General features: G+C 37.5%; 1 protein-coding gene across 1 annotated transcript in view; it reads left to right on the forward strand.

Moving 5' to 3' along the window:
- The first annotated feature begins 1,001 nt into the window (after positions 1-1,001).
- Positions 1,002-27,386, forward strand: part of Phlpp (PH domain leucine-rich repeat protein phosphatase) — a 99,422-nt gene continuing 73,037 nt past the window's right edge. The window contains exon 1 of the mRNA XM_026811231.1: positions 1,002-1,083. The gene's annotated coding sequence lies outside the window, so the exon portion shown is untranslated. The remainder of the gene's footprint in view (positions 1,084-27,386) is intronic.

The raw sequence follows: 27,386 nt of genomic DNA on the forward strand, positions 1-27,386 counted from the left end.
CGTCGTCTCCTAGTCTATAATCTAGAGTTTGCTTCGGAATTAATCGATATAAGAACGGACAAGTAGTATCACTCGATGCATTCAACGAGAAACCACAGACCAGACGCTTTCTGGGGAGAAAGGGTTGAAGCACGGGGTAATGAAAACAGATTTTCGCTCTACTCTACTATATCAAATCGAAAGATCGTTTCTGCTCAACGACTCGCTCGAGTGGTTTGCACGGGGAAGAAAACAGTCTCGAATTGTCGGAGAAGAGATACTCGAATCAAACCGCGTTGCTAAAAATTCTGATTAAAATTTCCGCAACGATTGTCGAGCACGAATACAAAATAATGTAGCATATAATTTTCTAAATGGAATAAGCGTTGCGAGAGAGAAATGGTATCGGTTTCTGTATCAAGGTGCGCGTAACGAGTTGTAATTCAGGTCATTGAATTCATAATATAATTATTAATTAAAAAACAAAAAGCAGGCTTCAGGTCCATGAAATAACTGTAACGATTAATCACCCTAATCTCAATCTCTAAAATGATCGTGTAACTGCAAAAAGAGAGTTATTGAAACGAAATAATGCGCTTATAAGGTCAGGAGGTAATGAAAAAATATAATGAATGTTAGGAAATAATGGATATACAAAAAGAAATATCAAAACAGACAAATTAACCAAGTTTCTTATCATTCTTCTTCAGAATAAAATTAAATGTAACATAAAATAAAAAGCTCTTGTCTCTACATAATAACCGAGTAAAAAGTAGAACGCTCATAATGGTAGGCACGTACTTTTCATTTTTTATAAATATGCTCCCAATCAATGTGAGTCGCGCGATATTAATTAAATGAACGGAAGATTATCGGGGTCACTGCGCTCACGTATAATTAGCTGAACGTCGTTCTTGATAAAAGTCCGCGTTCATCTCAAATCCGAGTACGCGAAGATGCTTGATTCAAGGTAAATTCTGTGACACGATTCGTGCTTTGTTCCAGCGATGCATCTGACTGGCAGCCACTCATCCGTACTACCTCGCAGGATGTCTTGGACAAGTCTGAAGCGATGTTGGAGGACGAGTTCTGCGACTAATGCCGGTGAGTCCTGTTTGTTTCCGCAACATTGTTCCGTAACGATTATTGCGGCTGTGAGATGTTCGAAACGAGACCTGAACGTCTTCCAAGTGACAGGCAGCATCTCGTAATCAATAAAAGCAAATACAAGAAATATTCTTCAAATAACAGATCAAATATACGCATTGTTTTATTACTAATCACTATTTCTAAATATTATTTTCTATATCGAATATCAATGTCCAATTCATGTTATAAGTGTAAGACTAATTGAACAATTTTATACCCTTGAAATGTCTATTCGCTTTCGATATCCGTAATTACGGAATGCTATGTGATGTCTTATATGATTAAAATAAAAGTCTATTGGAAATTTTTGAACGTTCAATCATTACCGCTGATACTCTGGAATAAAATTATTGCACGTATACAATGAGCATGAATGCTCGACGAGATCAGGGAATTACAGTTACGTCAAAATTAACAACCCTGCTAGATTCAACGGTACAAATTACATACGTTTATAGCGCGTATTTGCTTAACCCCCATTGCTACGTGTAACCCATCACGTGCGTGATGCCATAGCTAATGGACCGTTTAATCATACGTACGTATATAAATGCGGACGCGGTTAAAATATTATAATTAGTTGTTCAGTTCATTGGGCGTACGTATTCTGAGCTTAATGTAATCAATATTTCAAAACTATCGAAATTGTGATTTATGCTAGCTTGGAAACGATTCACTCTTCTTTTAAATTTCGTTTGCGTACCACTTATAATCTGAAGTACCTTCTGATACATTTATTTAACTGTAAATATTTAAGTTTCTCCATCCTTTCAGTCCATATCATTCTTCACAGTTGAATAATTTTTAACACTATGTTTGAAAAAAAGGACGATAAGTGCAGAGTATAAAATAATGAAATGTAGAATTTAAAATAGTATTTATTCAGTTTCACATAAAAGGACAAAACCTTGTGTCTTTTTAGAGGTGCACAATGTAATGGGGGATAGAAACGTAGATTTCTTGCCCTCTCGGTGGAAACCGGAAAAACAGAGACACTAGTAAATCCCTATTAATGTGAACGACGTCCATTTCTTTGTGCTAATCCCGCGTTTCCCGTCTTGAGATTGAATCGGCTCACAGCGTGATTATTTTTCCTTTAAGACTTAAAGACGCGGGTAAATCGTTCCGGTTCCGGGATTTTAATTCTTGTACAACTTCACACACCGACTAATATAATTATCAACGTAAAAGATTCGGTAATTTAAACATAGCCATTGTTTGAACGAAATGGGATTCGAGTTTATGCAGGATTTTTAATGATATTAAAAGATCAAGATATAATATATTGTAGATTTGGTAACGTGTTTAGAAATTTCTGTGCTACATTTTCTTTGAGTCGCTATTACAATGACTTTGAACACAAAAAATATGTCAAAAAGATATAATTACATTAGGAGCTGTTATCGTTTCGATGAGAGCGCTACTAAAATATTATGCTAATTAATTTAGTAAACTGTACATAGTTTCTAAAACGCAAATTAGTCAAAGAGAACTGCGTTCTGTTTTCTATTAAACCCCGAGTACCGTAAGCTCGGCAGAGCTACAAATTCAGTTGACAGAGTTCTGTCGAGCGGGCGTTACTTCTTCTTCGGAAAACACAGACGTGAGGCCACTGCGAAATGATCTACTTACGTACTTAGATAAGCTTCGCAGTGCAGTTCGCTCCGATTTCTTTTCACGAATGTTATCTCAGGACAGCAGGTAACGAGATACAGAATTACGTGGCTACCGGGATGTTATGGGATTAGGCCGGGCTTGTCTGGGAAGCTTGTGATCGTGTAACGCGATCCCGGCAACACGGCTGTGTTATCGTCGAGCCTACCACTGCATCCGACGAGTGTATCGACACTGTTCATTAAAGTCTCAGATTAGTTGAGTCAGTAAATGTCTAATTAGGAAACGCCGGATAAAGGATTCCATCGTGTAGTTATTTAATCATTAAATTTTATCTTACGTTTTACAATCTTTTTTGTGAGACACATTAAATAATTTTCACATCTTCATTAAAAATTGCAGTTGATTTTCTAATTTTGTGCTGTATTTAATCCTGGCTCTTGATTTGATATTCTAAAGAGGGTTTCACGTTCTCACGGGAAGATTTCACACTTTGGATTCCGTGTCTAAATATCAATTCCCTCGCACATTATTCCGTTTCCGTAATCCGGCGCGCATTAAGATTCGAAATTAAACGCGCAACGTCCCCTTTATTGTCCTCGAACGAGCACGTGTTACGAGCTTCGTTCGAGGTGCAGGATTACAGCCGAAGGTTAACTATATTACACGTCTGCATTAATTGCAATACAAGCAGCGACCTCGCAAACCCTGAGTCCGACCCCGTCTATCGTAAAATTCCTCAGCTCCAGCCGGAATTTCATAAGTTGTTCCCTCTGCATAATTTCAAAACTCCGGGTGACCCGCTGTCGCTATCGCTTTAATTAACCCGTTACCGAAAGAAGTGAGATAACTAAACCGACGAGCGAAGTTTTACGATCTTCGTGTTAACGTCGGATCGACGGCTATACTCGTCGGTTAATCGTTCGCTGCTAAAGTTGGAATGGAAGGATGAAGAAAATACTAGGACAAGGTGCGAACGTTGAAATAGAGAAGTTGTAAATTTTCTGCTCTGCGTAGAAAATATTCTACGCTCGCTTGGAACTCGAATTTGACAATGTTTTTTGCATGAGTTCTGCTTATAAGAAAAAATCTACATCATTTTTTAATTCGTAACGATTAATAACTAAAGTATTTTGTACTCTTTATACCACCATTTTGACGTTGCGAAATATGTAAATATCTCAACAGCATCGGAAGTTGAAGTATTGTTCTGCCCGACATAGATATATGTATTTCCGTTTCATATTTCCCAGAGTGGCTTTTAGAGTCAATACTCGAGTACTAAAAGCACGCGCGTACTACATACATACATACATACAAGAGTTATATAGCGGGGAAGTCGAATGGTTTAGGAACTGCATGTATGTACATAGTATGTATGTACGTCCATCAAAGCAACAGCTCGATCGGGGAAAGAGGTAAATTTCGTCCGGCAAACACACTGTTTAAACTTGGAAGGTAACAACTCCGCGCGTGGTTGTTTTTTCACGAGACTGCAGGCGACTCTAGGTTACGTGGACTCAGAGAAAACTTATGACCGGGTTGCGACTAGTCCAGCGTCAAAGATTTTCGAGAGGGACACTTCCCATCGGGAAACTCTTTTTCCAAATTGGAAGAATTCCGTCTCCGTGTTTATCTTCGACCTACTGCAAATTGTTACTTGTCCTTTGGGTAGTACAATTTTACCCTAGTTTACAAGTCATTAGCATAAATTACAAAATTAAGCGCTTCATATTATGCCCTATTTCGGTTTATGCACAACAAATATTTTCACTAAATGGGCAGTTTGCATTTAACAATAAACATTTAGAAGAAATAAATATGCGAAAGATTTTATTCGAAATTTTAACAGCATATATACATCATATAACATAATTATAAAAAGTGAAGGAGAAGGAGGTACGTATAAAAAAGATAAAAAAGTTAAACGACATTATTCTTTCATTACGAGGAAATGAATATTATCATATAGATATAAGAAATAAGTGAAGGAAGGAGAAGGCAGTTTCAACTGTTAATTTAATATTCCAAAAATTAATAACCAAATGTAATAATTGCTTATGTTCGCGGGTATATTAATGTTAATTGTAATTAAAAGGAATAATGCAGAAACAGCAAACGCAATAACGAACACAAATCGCGATCACAAATGTCAATTAATTACGTACGTCAGTAATAATTAACAGATTAAATCGTCGGGACCGCCGCCGAGCTTAAGCTTTATCATCTATGGTGAACGATTAAAATTATTTTGCGTTGTAAACGTAACCCGGGCGATCGATTCTGTGGAGCACTTTCTGTTTGAATAATTGCAACATCGGATAAAATTCGTTTCCAGATAAGCGAGCAGCAAATGAATCGCGTTGGATGTAACGATTCGTTCTCGTTGCGAAAATCGTGTATTGTAATAAGAATATCTACTTAGCGACCAACACCCGGAAGTATCGCGTTACCATAAATATAAAAGTGTGCGTCAAATAATTGGGCTGTAACATTAAATAAAAATTACACGGCATTAAATGTTTCTAAAACGAGCACTACGAATATTGTGCAGTACAAACTATAAATGTAGCAATGTAAAGCAAAAAAAATTAAAAAATGCCTTTGTCGGAAAGATTGATCGAGTCCTGTTGACGAAATTCGTAACTGCAGAAATTATTAGTTAACAGAACGTGTCCGAAAATATAGTTTCATCTATGGAAGAATCAATGTTATGTCAGAATTACAATAGTAAAATTTTTTATACAGATCCATACACTTTAGTCCACTTAGAAATTTCTGTAAAAAAAGAAGGATTTAGAATGTTTAACATCTTTTGAAGTCATTATTCTCGAAATAGGAAAACTTTAGGAATCTGAAGAAATAGCGACGAATGATTGCGTCGCGTCGCGTCGTTTGTAACTTTGCCACATACTGTTATGTACTGACTAAAAGAAACTGAAAATCGCGCTCTAATTAGTCGCGATGCAATTACCGGGAGCAGATTAACGGCGACCGCAGCTCGTGTTATTTTTCCGCATCGCGGGTTTTCTCTCGTGTTAACGAGTATTTTCCACTCGTCGTTTCCCTCAGCCGCGAATCGACTAAAACGCACGAAATTTTTTTTCTGTGTAAACGCGTCGAGGCGCTTTGAAGAGAGCAGGAGAAAGTTACTCGCGAGAGAACCCCGATGTTCATATTCTTTCCAGTAATTCGTTCCTGCGCAATTTGGCTAACCCTGTGATTAACCACAACTGTAATATAATGAATGTTACCATTGTACATTTTTCCTAGTATGAATGTGCAATTGTTTCTCCTGATTTTCTATAAAGAACACAAAAACTCTATTATGCAATTAAAAATTAGTTAATTAATCGGAAATTTTATTCGTTGAATGCGTTCATTAAATTGTTACATAGCCTGTCAGAAAACCTACTTGTTTTTTCTATGATAACATTTAACGCATTTTTTAATTTTCACACCTGTTTATGCATTATTTTTATATTATAGATAATTAGTATAAATTACGAGATTAAAATGATATGAAAGTGTGAATAATAATACAAGCTTGCCATTCTTCTATTAATGAATAATATTTATACACAGTACTATATTATATTCTTATAATATATAGAATTTCACTTCTCTTTCACACACTATCTATAAATGAACGAAACGACCTGCAGTGCCTTTGACAAAATGAAAATAATGTACAAGAGGAAGTCGTTGGGCAAAGTTATATTTAAAAACATTACTCGTCAAGAATACATTAGAGAACCGAGGGAAACGCATTGAAATGCGAGAGGAAAAAATGTTTTTGAAAGCGGTCACAAACGAACTGCCCTTAGGAAACGTTACTTCGTTCCGTAAAACCGTAATGAGGATTGTTTTTTCTACCCGGCCGCGCGTTCCATTTTCTTCTCGGCTACGCGACACTACGTATCTTCGGAGAGAGTTAGTATAAAAAATTAAAATTTTCCTTTGACGAGCTCGTCGATCCTCGAACGTGAACGTAGTCGAATGTCCTATCTGCTTATTAGTTTGCAGTTAAAAATATCAGAGGGTACTGAAATCTCACATTATTGTTGTTAATAAATAAATGAGATATGATTCTTATTGCAATTATTCTTATGTAATATACTTTTTAAATTATTACGCTATGTTATTGACAATCTTTCAAACAAAAAGAGACTATGAAATATACTCAGAACAAGATTTGTGTCAGTTAGTTTAAAATAATTGGAGAGATTGTTATTTTCGTATACACACTTTGTACTTTGAAAGGTCTAAGGAAAAGAACAGGAAAACCATTTTGTTCAGAAGCTCACTTGGTTATTTGATAAATATACATAATTTTTGATGAAGTTTATCATGAAACGATCTCGCATTATTTCGTATTCATGAGGTCGATTCAACTGGATGTTGCCGTGAAACGTCGCGTCGGGTCCGTATAATACAGAAAGAGAGATAAGTTTCAGTAGAGACCTCGATGATCTTGTTAAGTCTGTAAAAGCTCGGCTGTCAGGGGGGTAGAAAAGCTCCGACCGTAGTTGACTCTGGCGGCCCTTCCGAGATGAAAAATAAATAAAGCGGTCTTTGAACGACGAAAGAAGCCCTTCGCAGAGGACACAACAGTTCAACCTTTCCTCTTCTTTATTTCGAGCTTTCGAAACAATTTATGCCTGATCCGCTGACTGCTTCTAATGGAAGTTTAATTAGGGTAATTGTCCGCTCCGTTTTTCTTTACTTCGCAATAATGAAACGAAGAGTTAATAGAATGTACAATAAGTACTAGAACGAGGAAAAGAGAATATGAATTGTAAATTACTACGGCTGTTTCTTGCATATTCATGTGTGCTGCGAAACATTTGTTTTGCTTGTTTTTATAAGCATGTAACCCGTATACTGCACATGAGTTCAAACCTGATGGCATTTAACTATTGCCATAATTTTATATTAATCACCATTAATTTTTTTATTTATTCTGTACTGTTTTTCTCGCAAAATGATAAATCCTTCTAACGATGTAATTAGTTGTCAACGATTCTCGCTCCTCGACGAATGTACACGCGACGACAAGAAATGAAAAAATAAAGAAGGTAACAGAGGAGGAGGAGAAAGAGGAGAGAGAGAGAGAGAGAGAGAGAGAGATTTTGACTCTCGGCGTGAGAATATTGTTGGAGGTGTTGAGTCGCGTCGACAGGATTAACGCGGCGTGTTTCAAGCGAGACAGAGGGTGACGAGGGTGAAGATGAAGTTATTTACAAGGGGTTAAATCCCAACGGCTCGGTGTTGAGTATTCAAAGGGAAAAAGGAGGGTTGCCAACAAAAGTGGAGACGCGAGTTCTCCTCTCTCTCTCTCTCTCTCTCTCTCTCTCTCTCTCTCTCTTTCTCACTCCTTTTTGTTTGATCCGAACACCAGTGTGTTTTCGTAGTTTTCATACATATTCCCTTTTATACTGTACCAGTTTCCTTTAGACATCGGCGCCAATTTTAAATTAAATTACTCCACGGGTACGTAACGTTGCTTCTAGAATTATACTTAGTAGATCAAATTAGATTAAAGACGAAAGTTAGCTACATTTGTTAATTACATTATACACAGAATATACTCTTTTCTCCTTACTGCTCGCGGTTATTTAATTACAGTTTGCAGTTATTTATCTTTTACAATCATGATGTTAAAGGAAATGCAAATAGAAGTTTCCTCCATGAAGTTACTGTTTAATTATTAAATTACGTGATTGTTTTATACATCCATTAATTCTATCTTCAGAATAAAAAAACATATTTGCACCTTTTAAATATTCATTTTCAAACATTTTATTAGCTCCATAAAAATCGTCCATATTGATTTTACAGGCACAGATTTCACTGAAAATTTCTATGTGGCTAAATATCGTCAATCGTATTGAAGCCATGCTTTAATTTTGAGATGTATATTAATTATTTAATTTCGAAAGCATTGTGGGAATTAAAAGACTTATATGTTATCACGAATAACCGTTCCACTTTTCATTAACAGGAGCATCGAGCGATTGCAAATTCGTACTTTAAGCTGATTGTCTGCGTTATTAATATGCTTTAAATGAAAATGCAATGGGCAGCGTCGTAAAACGTTAATGCACTTTGGCGAACGAATCGGCCACGCGGTTAAATTCGACGAACAAACAAATGGTTGATGAAAGTTGGTAAAAGCGGTCGAAATGCGCACGACTCGTTTCCCATTGAGCAACAAATTGCTAATCAATTTTCACGTTAACGACACAACAAGCGGACAATCGGTTTTAATTTACACAGGAGCCCCTTCAATAGGAGTTTAATTAAAACCAGCACGATTCGTAAACCTATAATCAAGAACGTATCTGCTTCTTCAAAATCAGTAGCAAAATGCGCAATTTGTTTCTCCCATTTACTTTATTAATTATCGGTTATTGTGTATTAAATGATTAGTATGAATTACATAGTTACTCATAAAATATAAAACGGACGAAAATAAAAAAATGCAGAGTAAAAAGTAATTTGGTCTTCTTTCAATTCCTTCATATAAAATAAATCTAAATTCTTCGGTGAGTCAGAAGTTACTCGTGAGAGATTAAGAATGATTCATTTTGGTAATGTCAGTAGTTACAGTTTTAGATTACAAGGAAACTATGTACGCGAGAGTAGAACGGAAATATACGTATGTTACACAATATTACCTAAACTTTTCACTTTTATCGCCTCTCGCACAAATTTCAACTTCATGAAAGGTCGTGTTCGCCAAAAGTTGCTGCGTAGATTTCCGAAACTTTCCGAAAGTTCGACGTAACGGTGAAAGTGTTTAATTTGCACGCTCGATATGAAACTGTTAATTGCTGTCAGCAGTAGTGACAGTTTTAACCAAAAGTTAATAGAAGCTATTCTCGATAATTACTATATGTATGCAAATGATACATGAAACGCATAATCAATTCATTCATCATGTGCCATAGTAACGAAACTTTTATTGTTTAAATATGAAGAACGAAATGTTCTATAAGTAAATTATACACATCTTTCTGTTTATTTTGTGTACAATGGATATTATAGGAAGATGAAGTCTACTGATGATAAAAGTCTAGTAATTGACATCAAAGTACTTACTGCGGTTTTGAAAACTGAACTCTTTTACTTTGTACCCTCCTCAGTTGGTGAAAGAAACTTCTTTCCTCGTTAACGCAGATTACGATGGCCGTTTCGAGACGAACTTTGTAATTGCTCTTGTTCAATCTGTTTGCGCGTAAAGCGTCGAGCGTACCGACCCATGGATGCGCTATGTTTTACAAGACCCCGTCGCGAAACCAATACGGTTTCCGGCTTTTTAAAGTTGAAGAAGTTTGTCTCGACGGCTATTTATCACTCGAACCGAGTTAATGAGTACGGGCCGGTAAATGAGGAACCCTTCTGTGAAAACGTCTCGCAAGGGAAGTTCGACAACGTGAACCGTTCGAAACTTTGCGAAAATACCATCCGGTTTAGTGAATATTACCACTATCAACACTTTTCAAAGAAATACACAGTCTCTATGAGGCAACTTAAGTAGTCTTAACTTTTTCCAAGTTAAAATCCTTTTCTTATACGTTTAAAGCCTCGGAGATGAAATGGTAATTTGTATTAGTCCGCAAAATGCGATGTATCATAAGCCGACCGGTATTTCCATGGAGTTTCAAATTGTTTCCAGTTTCGACTTACTAAAATTTCACTCGCGTACTTTTGCATTTTGATGGCTCGTCCGATAAAAGTTTAATAAATATCGGAACCGAACGAAATCGTTTGCCCAATCGCATTTAGTATTCGATATTAATTCAAGTACACGGAGAGAGAAAATGTACGACAAATGAGATTAAACGAAACATCGTATGATTTCAAATCATGGTATTTAAATTACTTCGTGCTCCATCCATTTATAAATATTTAAAACGAATTTTTATAATTTTACCATAGAGGAATCGCTATCGGTTTAAAATTCAGTCGTAAATTTCACAGATTTCGTTTCGTTTCGTTTCATATGTGTTAGAATTAAATAATTGTTCAGGTCAGGAGATAGTGAAACAGATTATTGAAATTGTTTATAGTCATTCGAATAATTGTCATTTTTGTAAAATATTAGTACGAAGTAATTTAATATTGTTTTTCTCTTCTTTTTAAATGATATATTTCGTACTTACACGATTAGTATATCTCAATCTCTGGAATACATGATAATCCATTTAAAAGAAAGGACCATTTATACAAGGTTCAATTTTGTCCGGAGTCTTAGCAAAATGGGTTAATAGCAAAAACAATGTTCGGAGTCACCGTTATCAGGGCTAATTCGAATTTATATGTCGTTTTTACGTTTGATGGCGATCCATGAATCATCGATAATTACGCAATTGTGGTTTCCGTACCGTGGCCGTCGTAAATTTCCCCTTCGTTATCGTGCTCGGCTGTCCCTTTTTTTACGCGTAAAACAGTAAGTAATTTCCAGAATAATCCAGCTCGTTGTATGGTTATCGATCGCAGCAAATTAACTCTTTCATCGTCAACGATCTGAGCCAGTATGCCGCCCTTAAGTCGACAAACAAACGCCCCGTTAAGCGAAGGGAAGTAAAAAAAGAAAATGGAACGAGTCTCGAGCGAGGGAGGAGAGCTCGGTGAGCGCGGTTAGTTAAGCAGGAACACGCAAGCGAAAGTTCTTTTCCGATTCACGATTATCTTGGCCACAGCTCGAATCAACTAGCAAAAACGCCACGATTTTCTCGGAGAAGGAAAGTAATTGAACGAGCAACAGGCATCATTCTATCCTACCTTGAAAATAACTTCTAAATTTAGTACCGTAGAATCTACTAATATTACAGAAAAAGAGAGAAAGATTTTGGTATTTATAAAAGAATTCGTTTAACTTTTTAATACTTGAAAAATTCAATCTCCTATTCTTTACTTTGTACATTTTTATATTCAAATTTGAATTACATTTGGCATGTAGATAGAAGATCTAGAATATAGATCGTGATGAAAAAGCATATTGAATTGAAATTGAAATAGAATAGAGAAATGATATACGTAATATATATAATATAATAATAGTTTTTTATATTAATTTCAGTGTAAAAATGTTAGGAAGATTTTTCACGTCTCGTAGATTCGAAGAAGAATTCTAAAAATTCCGTAAACATGAAAATTTTGAGATACGTATTTTTTAAACGAAGAGCTTTCTTTTATTTAAACTTGGTGGGGCGTCGAATCGCAGCTCATAAATTTCAGAAGTCGTACAACGGTGTCGTTGGAGGACGAAAATTACGCTCGAAAGCAGAAGAGGGATCTCCCGGTATCGCTGGCGTAAAAATTTATCGGCAAACTTTTCCGTTTAAACTTTATTTACACATAGCCACGCCACAGTGTACATAGACTTCTAGCCAATGACTTAAATCTGTACCAAAGCAAAGCAATTCACTTGCTTGAAAAAAATTGATCTTAGTATAAAATTAGATTAAGATAAATATTAATCAAACGTAGTTTGCATTTGATAATTAGAAGTAAATATAGAAAGTTGAAAAGTTGATAAAATCCGGTTTCAGTTGAATAACTTAATCACAAATCCTGAATAACGAAATTCGTTGCTTGGATTTGGATTAGTAAAAAGTATTAAATTGGGAAAAACATTGGGGCATAGTGTCGTACAAATTGCATCCCCGTCGTTGGACGAGACCGCAGGAGCTGCGAAAAACGAACAACGTCTGTAAGAAAAGTGATTAACGAGCAAGTAACACCGAGAAATAGTACAAGTGGAACAAGTCCGTTTTTGATCAGACACCGCTCATAGTCTGGCCTGCGCCCAATAAAAATACGCCATTCGTTCAGGCTTTAACCGTCCTTCTAATCTAAGTTATTATTTTAAATATTAAAAATTTTTAATTTCACATTTATCCTGGCATAACAATTTCACGAATGTGGGAATAATTTTAATAAATAATAACTTGAGGTGATATCATCTTTGCCTCTTTTATAATTATGAAGCTGTCCGTTTGTTCTCATTACTGAAACGATCATATTAAGCCCCCTTGCAATTTAAATGAATCGGGGACGAAATGTGCAGCTAATGTCCCTCCTAATTACTGCTTCTTACAATTAGCCCCGTTCTCGACACAGTAAAAGAGATCTAAGGGGAAAGTCGTTTGGGGAAAGTTGAATAGAGGCATCTGGGTGCAATCGTTGCGTGTTATAATATTACTAGGGCAACTTCTTAAATTAATAACAGTGGAGGGAATGTCTTATTTCACATGATTTCTTTATTGATATTTTCTTCTTTCATCTACATATCGAACGTTGCTTCGATAGGTACCTCAACTTTTGAACGTGAAAAGTTACCACGGTATTTCGTATTTCGCCCTTTTTGTTCATTTTTTTACGGCCCTCGAAAATTCTATCACAGTAAAATGAAAATTTAATAGTTTAACTTGTCGGTTTTACCCGGGCTGCAAAGACAGAGGTGAATTCGATTTTTCAATTTTAAAATTTTTGGCTTTATGTTTTGTGACCGTACTGCAAGCTTTCTAGTATAAATTCATTTTCAATTTCCACCAATCATTGATGGCCCCAGGAAAAATTTAAGTGAATATTTACAGAAAAACCACAATTCTTTCAATTCCGTAAAAACATTATTTGAATTTTTTCGCTTCATAGTTAAATAAAATATTAGTAGTGACATAATATTAGAAATAAATAAATTTAGATCGAATATTTGAATCTTCCACATTATAAGAGTTAATAAAAAAGCTATTTAGTAAGCGTGACCTAAGAGAAGATCAATCAAATTCTTCACCCAGTTTGTGCAGCTCGCAGCAAGTTTCTCCGTAGTAGGCGAAGAAACATGAGGGTGGGAGAGTGTTTCAAATATCGATGAAAATTTCACGGTTGCCTGGGTCGAGAAAGGGACGCTCGGGGGAATTTAATAGTCGAACAAGACTATTGGTAGGCAGTAAGGTGGTAGTATTGGTAACTGGCTCGTGTCGGGGTTGAAGTTCCATCAAGCCATTATCGCGAAGCGTTTCGTGCGCGCAAAGGCGAGACCCTGCTCGCTTGCTGCCTTTGCATGAATCAAGGAAGATATCGGGGCGTCCCTGTTGGTTTATCATCGTCATCAGCAGCTGCTTTTGACTATGCGTCGGCGTCGGGAAGCGTCTGCTATTAAGTGGAACACCGGGGGTTCATTTTCTCGACGATAATGCAGGAATAATCGTCTATGGTACATAGACTATAATACTGACCGCCTGTTTGGATGATATTCTCTCTCTACCCTCTATTTCCTGTACTAGCTCTGCATTTCTGCAGTTCTCGAGTTTCCTTCGAGATACTCTCTCTGTCTCTCTCTCTCTCTCTCTCTCTCTCTCTCTCTACTTTTCTCTCCATCTTCCTATTTCACTTCGCTGTTAAGGATTCCACATTAATATGTATATCAAAGCTCACCGCGGTTAGAGATTTTCTGTTCGCAAATAGCGGATTTCAATTAAAGTTGAGTGTGCGCGCCGGTTTGTTTGTGTGAAAGGGATTTTTAATTACATCCGAGAATCAGTTAAATCGTAATTGAGACCACGTTTAACATACAATGGAAATTTTTATGAAAGACATACCAAGCCAAGTTACTGTTTGAAATTATAACATGATTAACACATCATTCTCTTGATACGTACAGTCCGTTACGAAAAGATTCGGACACTATATTAATTAAGCTATTTGACGCTTTTAATTTGACCCCAAGCTGTTTCAAAGAAATTTCTAAAATACAGTAGAATTTCTCTTCTTCGAAATTTAGTCAACTCGAAATGCCTCGTTCTCGCAACGGAATTCCCGCACCATAGCCGTTGTTCGATGAGAATCGATATCGCGGACACCGTTCGGTATTAACGCTTTATAAATACCAACAGTTAATTCGCGTGGAAGACAGAACTAGGAACCCGAATACACAAGAGACGGGAAAGCCGGTATTACCGAAAATTCGAATGTCTTAGAACGGGAATGGCACCCGACGGGGTCGTAGCACCCTTAGAACTAAAACGGGCATTCGTAGCAACGAAATATCTTTGGATGTAATTGTAATAGCTCGACGGATGTTAATCGCATATGAAGTAGTCACTCTCCGCAAGGAGAATTATACTGTACATAGACAGATGTTATAATCATGTATCCATGACCGTTTTATACAATCTTTTAATTAGGTATTTGAATGGGAATTGAGTTTAAATTATGCACAATTTCATCAATAATCCTTCAATGTGACATGACGTTTATTTCGAAGGAACTTGTTTATTTAAAATTAATAGATACTTCCTTTAAGAGTGAATTCAAATTAAGGAACATTAGAAGCGTACCACGAATATTTCGGTATGAAATCGATAAATATGTCACAAATACAAGAGCAAGTTTGAGCTGTATCAGAAACAGCTTTTAAGAATTTTATTTTGGTCCTCGCTTGCAACGCATTTACTTGTTTTTCACACGCGTAAGCAACGAGCTGAAACATGGCGTAAAAGCAACGATGTGAAACTCGATCAGTATACCATCGCATCGGGTCAACATCGATCGATAAGACGCACATACACCGTACAGTAGTAGAGTAGAACTTCTCCGGCAACCAGTGTAGATACTTTGCCGTTTAACCTAGAAGCGTTCAAAGAGCCACCACTGCTGGTTCGGTCTAACTCGAAATAGTCGCGTCGATCGAATTATTCCGTCGGGAATTCTAACGCGGTTCGTTCCCTCGAATCCCTGCGGGAAGGAAATAACGATCGACGATCGGCAGAACAACAAGCATGAACGGAATTTCTCAAAACGATAACCGGTATGCTAATAACGGTGTCAGATATGCCTGGTTCCTGGGCCACGGGTCTAATGAAGCTAGTTTAGCTATGTCAAATTCTGTTGCATCGATTTTTCAAAAACCAGACCTCCGCTACAGAAAGTCTCTTTTACACTCACTGAGATAATTAATCTATACGTTGATAATAAATATGTATAAAGTTATCAGCGTGATCTACTGCTTCGAAGATAAGCCTATTTAAGTCCCATACTAATTGTAATATGACAATAACGTTTTTGTTGAAGAAGAGGAAGAAAGTTTTTCTCTTTTACTACTATAATTGCTTATCTTGAATATATGCATATAAGATTTGATATCAGATTTACACTATAGTGAACATCATCTTTGTGTAGTACACTTGGAACATCTATCGGATTTAAAAGCTTTTTTATTAATAAGTCGAATATATAGAATTAGCGAATACGTCGTAGACTAATAAACTCACTCTAACTGGTAATCCTTTTATCATTTGTAGAACTGCTTAATAGGATTAATAATTATTTCATGAAGCTAACGTTTCGTGCTTTCGCCACGTTACGTCATACCTGATGTTAGATACAATTCTAATCATAAATTAGACTGAACAGTATCAGATAATACACCTGTATTTGCTATTATTTTAATCATTCTATTAGATACGTATTTTTCCAACTCTAAACGTTTATTTCACTTATTCCTTCAACTAACAGTTACGTAGCTAGTGTTACTGCTGTAATGGATTAGACATGTAGTTACACGTAGGAACGGGAAGAAAACGTTGCCCTGAAGAATTCTCGAAGTCTAGATCTGGTTCACGTGCAACCAGAAACGCGATCCAGACGCTTCTGGTGCTGCAAGATTCATAATCAAATTCCGCTCCGCATTTCGATACTCGTTGCTGCTATGTGTACGTGTATAACGACCGCACACGGAAACACGTAACAGGATTGCCGCGTGCCAGCATGCAATAATCTAAAAATGTAATAATAACGCCACTCAGTAAATTGTATATATACAATTTACCTATGTAAAAATTTATGCTACTTTGTAGTAGATGTTCTTCACGAATGCAATCTAAAGATGTAAGAATTTAAAGAGATTTGTGTACTACACATGTTAGTCAATATTCTTACTCTGCATCTTCTTTGGTTGTGTATCTTGCCACAAGTGCATAAACATCTTCACTACAGTTGAAACATAGCTCGCACAGTACCTTAAACGGACGATAGTTGAAAGATTTATGACATGATCCAACAACAACCTTTGAAGTTTGGCCTACGTCAACGATACATTACCCATTTGATTGTATAGTGAATGAGTCAGTAGAAAGGTGAAAATGTTTTAAGGATACGAATGATGAAAAATGACCGTGAAGAAAAATTGCACACGGAAAGGTCGGGCAAAGAAAGGGTAATGCGATCATGAAATTTGATCGAGTCGCCAGGCTCGTTGAAAAACAACGAGCTCCTAAGTCTTGGTAAGTGGATAGTGAAGAGGGAAGCCGAAATGGTCACGCTGAGGTTGAAAAAATAGGAATTAAATTATGTAGAAGAGGAAAAATGGAGACAGGGATCGGATCTCTGGCAAGCAAAGGAGAACGACGCGTCGCTGGTCAAAGTTGGAAAAACTAGAGCAAGATTAAAAGGACGGTCGAAGGTTTTGACCCGGAGAGATAATGGAATAAAGAAAAAACGGATGAAGTGCAGCTCTCGCGGTAAAATGATGAGTCAGCTTCAAAAGGGTTGAATTTACTCTTGGAAGATTGTGCAAATTAGCAGACACATTTGATTTCTGCGAAAGAAGGATAGCGCGCGCGCGCGTGTGTATTGATATTTCTTAGTAAAAGTTAACAATTTAGTTATTGTATTAGTAAGAAGTAATAATAAAGATTGTACAAGGCTAAGAAATTCTTTCGTTATTTTTTTATATCCAGTTACAAATGTTTTAATTACTTATTGTTACTTCTTTTTCGTATAAAAAGATGTTTGAAACAAATACATATTTGAGTATTAAAGATTGGATGAAGCGTTGTCTATTAGCGATCTTTACTTTTCCATTATGTATTTAACGTACAAGATATCAAAGTTCGTGATGTGATATAAGTAATGCTTTATGTTTAACTTCCTACTTCAATTAAGACACGAAGTAATCAGAGTATTTAGAAGTCAATACTTCAAACTTGTACCTAGACGTAACAAATTAAATAAAAACTTGCTTCCAATTCTAATACGATATTAATAAGAGTAAATGGTGTCAAACTCTAATTGCACAAGCTTGCTGACGTGGCAGTTCATTTCGTTCCTTGATCGAGGGATTAACTTGAGCGATTTGATTGTTAACAGTCGATCGACTATTTTAATAGTGTGTCCCGATGGTGTTCGAGTCAGGAAACGATTTGATATTCGATCACGGTGGTACGGAACGACAATTTCACGTTACGAAGCGTCCACAAAGGAGCGGCACTTTGCTCGTTGAATCGATGCCAGGTCGTGGCAAGGGTACCGACGCGGCGCGGCAGTGGCAGAGAATAACTCGAAAGAAAAATCGTTATGTACGATCGAGTGGGTCGACCTGGGTAGCCGAGCCTCTGGCCTTTTGGCCCGGCTCGCAGTTAACCGCTAATTACAGGGTGACGTCGAAATGAAAGGGCTCGCGAGGCATCCCATAGAACGATATTGGCCCGTGTCGCGGAACGCCGATATTTACTCTACGAAACGGGCAGTCGAAGCGCTAGAAAGTCGGCACCGAAATTCGCCCGAAAACCTGCATCGTGGTTGTCCGTTTTTCCGAAAACATCGGCCGAAATATTGACGGATCGCAAAAGTCACGCGAAACTGTGTTCCGCGTTCTATCTGTCATTTCTGATGGACATGATTTCTTTTTATCCTTTATTGATGAACAACTGCTCAACGACAAGTTTAATATTAATGTCGATGGTGAGTCCATTTAATCAGCTGATATTTTATTTTTTTATGATTTCTGTCTTAAAGACGGTTGTCCAGACTATGTGACTGTTATGAAGATGGTCATAACTTGAATGAGGTTCTTTGCGAGATATGTGATACATACATAGTAGAGAATGTAATTAGTACAATCAAAGCTTCTTTGATATAGCGTGTCTGACCGATAATTTGTTCGCTGAAATTATTAAATATTCTGATTAAAAGTATGTACAAATGTATTCTTATCGAATATAATCGTTCTTTGCGTCAAACTCTGTTCATCCTTCCACGAGGGAGACATACCGGTACACTAAAACACGATTAACCCGTCTTTACAAACCTTCATCGCCAGTTGCTCGTTTCTCACTTACAGGATGATCCAAGAATCTTGTCAAACTCAATAAGCTTATTGTTAGTTGAGGTCACAGGTTTATATTTTATTATACAAATTGCCAATACGAACTGTCATATTCATTAGATACGCCTTGATCTCTAAAATTGTACTTTTATCCTCAATATACATTTTTTATACTGTCCCTATTTCACGGAAACCTTCGCGAATCGATAGATATGCAATTTTTATCACTCCGTTGGCTATCTAAAATAAATGAGGAAATATAGAACGTACGGTGGATCAACTAAATTCATTAGAGAATGACCGCGTTTTTCGGATCATGCTGTATACTGTGCACAACACGCAGCATAGATCGGAGGAGGAGACCACTTTTTGGTATAAAAAGATGTTTGAAACAAATACATGTTTGAGTATTAAAGATTGGATGAAGCGTTGTCTATTAGCGATCTTTACTTTTCCATTATGTATTTAACGTACAAGATATCAAAGTTCGTGATGTGATATAAGTAATGCTTTATGTTTAACTTCCTACTTCAATTAAGACACGAAGTAATCAGAGTATTTAGAAGTCAATACTTCAAACTTGTACCTAGACGTAACAAATTAAATAAAAACTTGCTTCCAATTCTAATACGATATTAATAAGAGTAAATGGTGTCAAACTCTAATTGCACAAGCTTGCTGACGTGGCAGTTCATTTCGTTCCTTGATCGAGGGATTAACTTGAGCGATTTGATTGTTAACAGTCGATCGACTATTTTAATAGTGTGTCCCGATGGTGTTCGAGTCAGGAAACGATTTGATATTCGATCACGGTGGTACGGAACGACAATTTCACGTTACGAAGCGTCCACAAAGGAGCGGCACTTTGCTCGTTGAATCGATGCCAGGTCGTGGCAAGGGTACCGACGCGGCGCGGCAGTGGCAGAGAATAACTCGAAAGAAAAATCGTTATGTACGATCGAGTGGGTCGACCTGGGTAGCCGAGCCTCTGGCCTTTTGGCCCGGCTCGCAGTTAACCGCTAATTACAGGGTGACGTCGAAATGAAAGGGCTCGCGAGGCATCCCATAGAACGATATTGGCCCGTGTCGCGGAACGCCGATATTTACTCTACGAAACGGGCAGTCGAAGCGCTAGAAAGTCGGCACCGAAATTCGCCCGAAAACCTGCATCGTGGTTGTCCGTTTTTCCGAAAACATCGGCCGAAATATTGACGGATCGCAAAAGTCACGCGAAACTGTGTTCCGCGTTCTATCTGTCATTTCTGATGGACATGATTTCTTTTTATCCTTTATTGATGAACAACTGCTCAACGACAAGTTTAATATTAATGTCGATGGTGAGTCCATTTAATCAGCTGATATTTTATTTTTTTATGATTTCTGTCTTAAAGACGGTTGTCCAGACTATGTGACTGTTATGAAGATGGTCATAACTTGAATGAGGTTCTTTGCGAGATATGTGATACATACATAGTAGAGAATGTAATTAGTACAATCAAAGCTTCTTTGATATAGCGTGTCTGACCGATAATTTGTTCGCTGAAATTATTAAATATTCTGATTAAAAGTATGTACAAATGTATTCTTATCGAATATAATCGTTCTTTGCGTCAAACTCTGTTCATCCTTCCACGAGGGAGACATACCGGTACACTAAAACACGATTAACCCGTCTTTACAAACCTTCATCGCCAGTTGCTCGTTTCTCACTTACAGGATGATCCAAGAATCTTGTCAAACTCAATAAGCTTATTGTTAGTTGAGGTCACAGGTTTATATTTTATTATACAAATTGCCAATACGAACTGTCATATTCATTAGATACGCCTTGATCTCTAAAATTGTACTTTTATCCTCAATATACATTTTTTATACTGTCCCTATTTCACGGAAACCTTCGCGAATCGATAGATATGCAATTTTTATCACTCCGTTGGCTATCTAAAATAAATGAGGAAATATAGAACGTACGGTGGATCAACTAAATTCATTAGAGAATGACCGCGTTTTTCGGATCATGCTGTATACTGTGCACAACACGCAGCATAGATCGGAGGAGGAGACCTAACGACGGTCGAGAATGTTACACCGTGCGTGTAGCTTCGGAACGGGAAGGTAAATACATTAGGTATCGATGTGGTCCCGCGTGAAAAGGACCATTTGCATCAAGAATTGAGGCACCGAGTACAGGAAAGCATTCGTCATCGACGGTGTATATTCGTACAGGAGTAGGATGTATGCGTGGAGACAAACAGAACAACAAAGAGAGGAGAGAAAGGTTAAAGGAGAGATAGAGACGTAGTTATGCATGTAGACGCATATAGAGAAAAAGAGAGAGAAGGAAAGACATGTGTATAAAGGGAGGAATGGAAGGAGAGAGAGAGAGAGAGAGAGAGAGAAGTAGTGGTGGGTTCGTCTCGGCATGATAACGAGGGTGGCCGCGATACGATACAGGAAATGCACTCCGCGCCGCGAGTGGATTCAAATGCGACCACGTGCGCCTCGTCGCGCCGCTTGCGAATCTCGAAGCCCCGCTTCATATTTCCATACAAATTGCAATACGTGCGGAGGCGTATCTCGGCGTTATAGCGTTCCACGCTGCATGCGCTTAATCGCTCCCTTCAATAGCCGTGAGACCATCCATTTCCTCCTTTTTCTTCATTTTCGTCTTCTTTCTTACTGGATAGTCACAACTGTTTAATCCAAATTTTCCTCTTTTATAAACACGATTATTTTCCCTGCTCTTTTATTAATACTCTATTTCAAAATGTCCATTATCAAAAGTTTACAATCTCTGCGATGTAGTAGGACGACATGATTCGAAACACTTATTAAATTGAGAATATCAGATTAATGCGAGCTATCAGCTGCTCATTTTGCTGACACCGTTCTCACGTCGCAAACGAGACAGTTCCCACCGACCAGCGATTTATTTCTCCCAACAGATGCCGGTCTGTCGTCGACTGGCCGATGGCCAGCAGCCGGCAGGATGAATATTTTAACATTCTCGACTAGGTTGCCACGTAGGCATAGGGCGGTGTGTCAGCGTGCATTTCGCCGTCGCCGTAAAGGGAGGTACAAGCTGTCAACCCTCTCGAATGGCCCGGCTGACTTTATTCTGCGCCATGTATAAATACTAAATACCTATCACACGTACCTTCAGTTAATCGATAATAGAAGTTATTCGGTCACTTTACACCCGCTAAATATATTTCACCGTTCGTTAAAATCAATCTACTTCATTCTTGGCAATCTTTTTTGTTTCTTTTTTATTATTTGTTTCTCCTTAATTTTTGTATTGAAATCGCGCTTGAATATTTTATTATCGTAATCAAATTCAATCATGTCAAATTTTTAACGTCGGCAATTAAATTACAGTGTAACACTTTTACTATATAGTAAATGTATTCGAGCGTCTGGAATCAGACGATGGGAAAGTTCGCTTGAAGCAGACCGAATTTCCAGCTGGAAAAATCGCTCGAAATGAAAGCATCCCGAAAGGAAGGCAAGCATCGCATGCCACGCTCCGATCCAATTAATTTCTAACGATCCTCCGATCATCGGCGACAGGAACTCCCTTTTTTCCCTGACGTCGCACCGCGTTCAGATGCAAATTCGATACCGAATGCACCGGGAACCCTATCGATCTTCCTCTCGATGAACCGCCGCGCCGTGAATTTACGACCCGGGTTCGACCATGGACGCGACTGCCTCGTATCTTGATTATCAACCGACTTCCACCAATAGGAGTCAATTCGAATTACCAATACGGTAGCATCAGATTAGTCAATATCGCGTTAGAAACTATAATAGATTACGCTTCTTTATTTAAGGCATTTTACATAAACTAATAAAATTCCCAAAATCAACCAAGCTAAGAAATCACATGTTTGTAATCCATGTAACATCAAAGAACATTTTTTGATTCGAGTGATTCACCCGAATATAAAAATCAAAGAGAACAATGGCTCAAAGACTAGACAAAACTGAAAGAGAGATTGATAAAAACACAGCATGGTAATCTCCATTCTCTGTACATACAATTTCTTTAGGTGTCCTAATGAATGTCGTTCGAAAATAATTTCGTCTTTGTTCGCTTGGTCCTTTCGCACTGAATATTTTCTGGTTTTACCATTTTTATGAGAAAAATCTGAATCCCTTTGCGTTCGCAGAGAACCGGGAAGTTACTCGGTGAAGTTTCGTGACAGACAGTTCCACTCTTTCCCTGTTCCGCCACTCCAACGAAAGGGGAAGAACAGGGGAAAAAAGAAGACTGAGGATAGGAAGGCAAGCGCATGGAACGATGTTACCAGAGAGGAGAGGGGAGTAGGGGGTAAAAGCTTGACAGGAAATCTGTTGAAGTAATTCCTCAATGTAATTTCCTTCCCCTCCGTCTCAAAACTAAGCTTCGTTCAGTTGCGGAGTTGCTATAACTTCATTAGCTTCTTCTTTTCACCTTATTTTCGACGTGTCTCATTTTTCTTCACGAGTGAATCCACGAATTAAATCTCATCCCCGCGAGTTGCTCTAATTTTTCTATAAAGCTTCTTAATCTGAACGACACCATTCAGTTAATTGGAATCCTCGATGACAATCCTTATTTGGAAATATACGATAAAATTTTATGCATTGGATGGTTTATTTTTATACCAGAAATGATGGCAAGGATATTTTAGCTGAAAGTTGACATTATTGATTCATCTATTCTACCGTCTTCTTCGAATCTCGAATGGAATTTATTTAACGATATTGAAGTACTACTGATAAAAGTGTCATTCTCTTTTATATTTTTATGCATAGAACATATAATACGTTGGATGGATCATACATGGTAAGTTATATGATATCAATACGATATACATTCACGTTTAATCACATTAATATCTAAATACATTATTTACTCGTTTTAACATAATGCATACAACTAATCTTTTCAAATAAAAATTGTCATATTGCGTAATATTCTTTTAACTTGTAATTCATAAGTCATAAAGCTGGTGCAGTGTAAAAAAATAAAACTGTAATTCGAGTGCCCGGAACTCATTGAAACCATGTTCTGTATTCCCTGGAAAATTTTTTCCACTGCCCCCAGCGTGACAACTAGCATCGTGGGAGGAATTTTAATTCACTCCGACGACAATTCGCGTCAGTGACTCGCAAAAATACGGATCTGCCGGTCCACCTTATGGCGCCTATCTACATACATCCATATACACGTGGGAAACTACTGTAACAAACAGGGTGGGCCCGTACGATAGCACCCTATATGAAAGTACAGTAGCTACAAAAAGTGGCAGATTTTTTTTTTATGAATCATGACTATGCATAGACATATTACCAATTCAAGCATCAGCGATTGTACGTCAGACTGATCAAGTTTATTGTGCTAGTATCAAAATTAGTGATTCTGTTATGAAACTGAATATAAATAATAATGCATCATTAGACCATATGACATATAGAAACATATAAATATATTGTACTTACATTAATGTACATGTTTATATAAATTAAAATCTTTTAATGGTATCAGAATGTCACGTTGTAATTTTATTAACTCTATTAATAGAGTGATGTAAGATCCGGTATCCTTGGGCATTTAACTGCTAGAATAACGACAAGAAAATACTTTTTGAAGCTACTGTATAATATACGTGTCGCCGAGATAGGAAGCAAGCATGGCTGGTTTCTCTGTCAAGGCGATGATCGTGAGCGCGACCGATGCGGGTGTGCGGTTGGAGTCGGGGAACCGGTAATACCCCAACTGATTTCCCATATGGCGCTGGGTTTGGCCAGAAATCCTCGGCCAGGCGAAAAATTCCACGCTCGATGCGTGAAATCGTTTTATTTCTCGCGGAACGCGGAAACATCAGCGAACGGTGCGAAGCCTTTCGAGCGTTTATTTATTGCTCACAACTATACGGGGTGAACCGATAAGAACTTATCATTTTGTAGATTTCTGTACGTGTGTATAAGTGGAACGTAATCTTTTTCCCTCTTAGATTTATATGCAGTTGCTAATCGTAACACCCAATTATTCTATTTTCCAAATTTCTTGCCGAAAACGATTTTTAGAAAATAATTAAGAACTATGAAAGAATGTACTTTAAAACACTGTTTTGTTAATGGACAATTTCTATTGTGTAGGACTACTGAATGTAAATATTGTTGTAATTTATTAAATTGAATTCTCGTGTTGGAATATTTATTGGTTCACTCTGTATATGTTAGGTACCCATGTGTACCACATGATGGTGCGAGAGCAGTTTGCTCTTGCTGTAGCATTCAATGTTGATTTATCTACACAACTAGTATGCCATATATGTATGTATGCATATGTTGGGTACACATGCTTTTCAGTGACAGTTCGTGCACTAAAGTGGCATTGAGGAATTGCTAATATAAATACTTTTCATATTAGAAAATTGATTATAATTGTTTTGTACAGTCCGTCAAATCAAACAATTATAGTAATGATCACTCGACCTAAGAATTGAAATGATGTCGCATTGGAATCCATTCCAGTTTGTTACCCATCACAATAAAATGAAATAATACCCAGTTCTCCGTCTTCTCCGTAATTTCTGAAGAGACAACACAGTCGGATGCTGCCGATAGCTAGTAATTTTCCAATCACAGCAGAGATCGTTGATTTGAAATAACCGTTAAGCAACCCGACGAGTCTCTCTACTGTGGTAAGCAATCTCTGCTGACGAGTAATTTGCCGAGAAAATGGCATTCGATCGTCGCGGTTAGGTAGAAATCAATTCTCCCCAACCCACCTCCCTCAGTCTTAGGTCGGTTCCTACTCGCTATAATTCCTTATGCGTCCAGTGCCTACTCTGATAACGTTCTAATCCGATCCTGCTTACACGGTGGCGACTCGAATTTAATCCGCTTTCAGTTCGCTGCGTCCAGGGCGCAGGCTTTTCCCGTTCAATACATTCTCTTCTCGCTCCCATTGTGTATCTCTCTCTCTCTCTCTCTCTCTCTCTCTCTCACTCTCACTTCCTCGTTGTGCGATTTCATCCAACGACGAGCTATGGCTATGAACGCCACCCTCATCAAAGGATATTGCAGAGATTTTGGCAGCTCGCCTGCTTACGGCGTCGAAAATCCACTACGAAAGAACCTCACAACCGAATGTCGGACGGTTCGAATGGACACGATGCGATGCGATGGCTTAATTCCAGCTGCGCGATTGAATTACTGCGCCTTAGCACAGACGATTCCTCCCTTGGAGTACTTGGCTTTATTAGATGGTTATTTCATCCTCCAAATGAATGCGGTTGAAAACTTGAAATATGCGATTCTATAATTGTACTCTACTAGAACTATGCTAATTAATTTTTCACGAAGAATCTTGTTTAGGAAAATGGTCAACGAATAATATATGAATAATTAGATACACTGATCGTTTGAATAAAATAAAATCAAACTTTATTTTCTATTTAATAAAATTAGAGCAGCGTTTTAAATACAGTATGTCAGAACTCAGGAGGATAAAATGTTAAGTGAATTCTTGTGAACTCATTGGGAATACCAGAGTGAAATGAGCTAGAATAAGTAAGAATAGAGTTAAATGCTAATCGATTTAAAGTATTGTTCGATCTTCGTCGCGAGTCGTCACGTACGGCAACGAAGACACGCAATAACACCTGTCGCTTGTCCACCGAGTTGAAGCGTGTACAGCGGAGACCAGAGGCCAATTCCTTTTCACTCTCGACATCAATGCAAGCCAGTTTTAGGATTCCGCTCGTCGTTCGGGACTATTGCTTTTCGTAGTTCGTCACCGGTTACGCTTGATGCATAGTAAGACACGCGCCGGTTAAGAATACTTGAACGACCGTCCCGTCATCGCGTCGCTTGAAAGAGACGTCAACCAACGCAAAAGAAAAGGAAAATGTTGGGCGGGAATCTAATACTGCAGGATATCCATACATCTAGTTTTATGAATATCGCATATCATTCCATTTATTTCTATTCAAAAATTTGCAATTATAGGTTTGTCATTGATGTGTAATTGATTATATTTGCGAGCTCACTGACAAAATTATCATATTACGTTTAAAACAAGCTAAGAAAAGTTTGGTCATCTGAGACAGGAGAAGTGAGTGAATAGTAATCATTGGACATTATCTAAATTTTATATTAAATTTGATCTCTCACGTGCATAAGTATAGCGTGTTACATCAAAAGTCTATTAAATTAGCAACAGTGAATATTTCTCGAGCGACGAAGCACAGGTTCGTTCGCTTCAAAAGAATAATAAAGCGAGGCGAAATAAATTATCCTACTAAGAAACGGAAGAGGAAAGAGACGCGCGGTAGTTAATTAAACTGCTGACGAAGGAGTTAGGAAAGAGATTGGAGTTTGGAAATTGTTAACAGGCTTTTCTTCAGAAAATTTGAGCATCTGAGTAAGAGACAAATTATTATTTGGGAATAAAGTTTTATCTGAATTTCATATGAATGACTTTTTAGAGTTCTGGAATCATTTTATAACTTTATAAATTTAAATATTTCAC

The sequence above is a fragment of the Ceratina calcarata genome, unplaced genomic scaffold (genome assembly GCF_001652005.2).
Source record: "Ceratina calcarata isolate Rehan_Ccalc_2016 unplaced genomic scaffold, ASM165200v1 scaffold205, whole genome shotgun sequence".
Taxonomy (NCBI): Eukaryota; Metazoa; Arthropoda; class Insecta; order Hymenoptera; family Apidae; genus Ceratina; species Ceratina calcarata.